Source organism: Morone saxatilis, unplaced genomic scaffold (assembly GCF_004916995.1).
Source record: "Morone saxatilis isolate NCDOM2014 unplaced genomic scaffold, NCSU_SB_2.0 Contig23, whole genome shotgun sequence".
NCBI lineage: Eukaryota > Metazoa > Chordata > Actinopteri > Moronidae > Morone > Morone saxatilis.
Window position 1 is genome coordinate 23,866,070 of NW_023339796.1, and position 3,737 is coordinate 23,869,806.

Below are 3,737 nucleotides of genomic sequence, written 5' to 3' on the forward strand. Positions count from 1 at the left end.
AAAACTTCCTACAGCAGATGCCTGTCTGACAGTGGTGTAGCTAAATTTAAGGAGGTCGAGGCAGACGGCCACACACCTAGAGCCGAGGGGTCTGTCGGAGGTTTTTGCCTCTCAAACTAAGTTTTTCCTTGCCACCGTCACCAAGTGCTTGCTCATGTTTGGTTCTCTGTAAATAATTTTATAAGGAGTACAGTCTAGACCTGCTCTATTTGAAATGTGTCCTAAGAATATCTTCTGTTATGAATTGGCGCTATAGAAAATAAAATTGAATTGAATTGAATTGAATGGAAATGACAATACATTATGTAAAAAGTATTTCTAGCTGACAGACAGACTCTCAACTGTGTCTGACTGTAATTTTAAAGATTAAAGAGCAGCAGACTTTGAGATGATCTACCCAGCCACATCAGTCAGACCAGCTCCACCACAGCAGGTGTTGTTGCCCTAAGAGGAGAGGAAGAGAGCCGAATAGGAGCCATGCTACACCAGCTTGGACTTAAGGCTGCTGCTGGCTAATGTCCAGTCTGGATGAAATGGGACTGAGGCTGGCCAAACAATGCGAAATCAGAGACTGTTGTGCCCACATCTTTACAGAGACCTGCTCCCGGATCAAGCACTCAACAGGAGGATCGGTTCTGAGCCGATAGAGTGCAGGATGAGGGGAGGTGAACTCTGTGTTTACATCGATGATGCTTGGTGCACAAATGCAGTCAAAGTCTTGTTGCAGTTTACATTCAACCAGACAAAAATTCAAACAATGCACTGCAGAATTATTTCCTGGGCGTATATGTGTATATATGTATATAAATAACTGTATATTGTTATATATATTTATTTTATTTTATGTTATTCTAATACAAATCTTAATTTTCTATCTTTATATTTGAAGCATGAAGGGACTACACACTCTGATGTCATCGTTCAACCCTGTGTTGTATAATGAAACTAATATAAATATCCTTGATTCCTTGATAACACTGCAGCCTAGAGCTCAACAAGCAGTGTTCGATTTCAATGGGGACAGTCCTCAATGGACGTGGTCTACAAAGATGTAGGGGGCTGAACCTCTGCCACCACCATAAATCAGACAGCCCGCAGAGGATTCGCCATAGGACCAGCAGCAGCTCTGACAAAGCTCAAAGAACAAAACTGTCTCATGCTGGGTTTGGGATACTTTGAAATGTCTCACATCACTGAATGGCACATTCAGTGTTCATTTTTATCTTATTTTGTTATATCTATGCAGTTTTTAGGGTGACTTTGTAACGTTCAGGGACTACAGATAAAAATAGCCTCTTGGCTAACTGTTTATTAATATGCACCACTGCTGTTTAATAAATCAATGAATAAAATGACAATTGATTTGACAGAGGGCAGCCCTTAAAATGGGACATAGCATAAGTCTGTGTTCCCACATCCCCCACCTCACTATGTACTTTGATTTGACAGCTGTGGCCCAGAGGTAGAGCGGGTCGTCCACTAATCGGGAGGTAGGCAGTTCAATCGCCGGCTCCTCTCGCTGCATGTCGAAGTGTCCATGAGCAAGATACTAAACCCTAAATTGCTCCCGATGCTGAGAGAGACTGCTGAATGCTGTATGCTTAGTTTCCGTTCTGGCAGCCATTACCATCAGTGTGTGAATGTGCGCGACTGGGGTGAGTGTGGCATGTAGTGTACAGTGCATTGAGAGGTGCAAAGACTAGATAGGTACTATATAAGTACAGTCCATTTACCATTTACTTTTCTGGTACTCCCCACAAAATTGGCAACTGTGCCCTTCTACCCAAAATTCTGATTTACGAGGATTAAAATCCAGTTTTGTTTATTAAAATCTTAAAAAAGTAATTGAATATTACCAGCTGCTGAAGGTACAACAAAAGTAAGATTCTAACTAATTATTTTTGGGGGGTGACTGTAATATTATTATTGAAATGTATGAGTAATAAGTTACACTACTAGTTACTGGGGAAAGTAATATAATTGCTGTAAGATTATTAGTAGTAGTGAGTTACTGCCCAACACTGTACGGGACTAAGGCAGTAAATCAGGCAATTAAAAAATCCAGAAGGTTTAACCCTAGACAATAAAGATGAATTCTAATAATAAAATAGGTAAAATATGTTGACAATATAATGCTGTGCTAGAATGAATAAAATGCTTTGTGTTTTAAAATATGTCACTGATATGTGGCAGAGTGCTTTCACATTCCTGTTTTACAGTTTTGGGGCCTTGCAGTCCTTCTCACACTCAAACACTTACCAGGTGATGTTGGCTAATTGTGAAAGGGTTCAGTGCTCAGTGGACATTGGGATTAAAAAAAAAACGGTGCAACAAAACAGGACAGTGAGGGAGATGTCAGTCATGGACAGTTTGCATACACCCACACAGTCCTGAGGGGAGCTCTAAGCAGACATAATAAAATGACAACCCTTTATGTGTTTATGTTAAAAAAAAAAGAATAGCAGCTCATATATTGATCCTGGTCAGCCTCAGTACTGGTTAGTCCCCCACACACCAGCAGATATCTGGGCTACTAGACCTGTGCTTGTTCTCCTGTGAGGTGACAGCACATCTTTGTCTATCGTCGCTGTTAAAATAGAGACATCACACCTTCAGTCTCACCTTTATAAAGAGAATATTTATTAAGACATTTCCGGTGAAGATTAGTTCTTCAGAATCTTCCAAATCTCAAATAACATTAATATCATTATTATTATTATATTTTCTTTGTTTGCTTGCTTACTTGTCTACTTCTACATTTTTCTACATATTTCCCAGAAAGCCTTTCCACAACCCCTCCCCAAACCGGGTTCAAACCTATGCCCTTTTTCAGGGTGAAAGCACCTTTAGCTGCGTGTTTTGATATTTCAGAGTGGATGTTTTCAGAATATCTGCACTGCCTGCAGAAAAGTGTTTGATGGAGTTTCTTCACTGTGTCACACTGTGTTATATAAAAGACTATAAAGAATATATATAAAAGAATATCTTCTAAATGAAGAGTAAATAAGTTTATTTTACAGCTTTGATTGCCATACACCAGTCCTTTAAGATGCAGTAGAAGAGCTGGTTGTGGTATATCGGTGTATGAGATGTGTGGTTTATTTAGCACTGTTGAATAGATTTCTATGGAAAAAATAGAGCTTGTGATTATTATTAATATGCAGAATTTATCCACTTTAATACACTCCTATACAGACTTAACTGTTTAAAGAATACATTCTTTCAGAGTTTTATGTAGATGAATATAGAAATGCTATACAGACATATGAGACATATGTAGCTTCTTTTAACATAGCTGTTGGTCATTGTGCTTCTGCAGAACTGTGTCCATTTGTACTATTTGACGTGACTATTGCCAAAAAGAAAGAACTTTTTAGGTCAAGTTTCTTTACCCTGCTGAGTTATTTCATTATCAGAGACCCCTTCAGACAGACTAAGGCTAAACACATCCAGAATTGGTGCAGACCTCCGCCAAGGCCAATAGTCCAGTCTTTTATGATGTGCAGATCTGCAAACCTTTCACTTTGCACAGGAATTTAGCTAATTTAGCCATATACCCTTCCACCAAGGTTCATAAAAAAAGGGGGTAGGGCTGCACGATGTCGATATGGTGCTGTTACTTTGACGGATATTGTGATGTGATTAACGATTAGTGGGAATGATAATTTTTTCAGCGTGTACTTATTATTATTTTGGTAATTTATTGCCTTTTAATTGATAGTGACAGCTGAAGACAG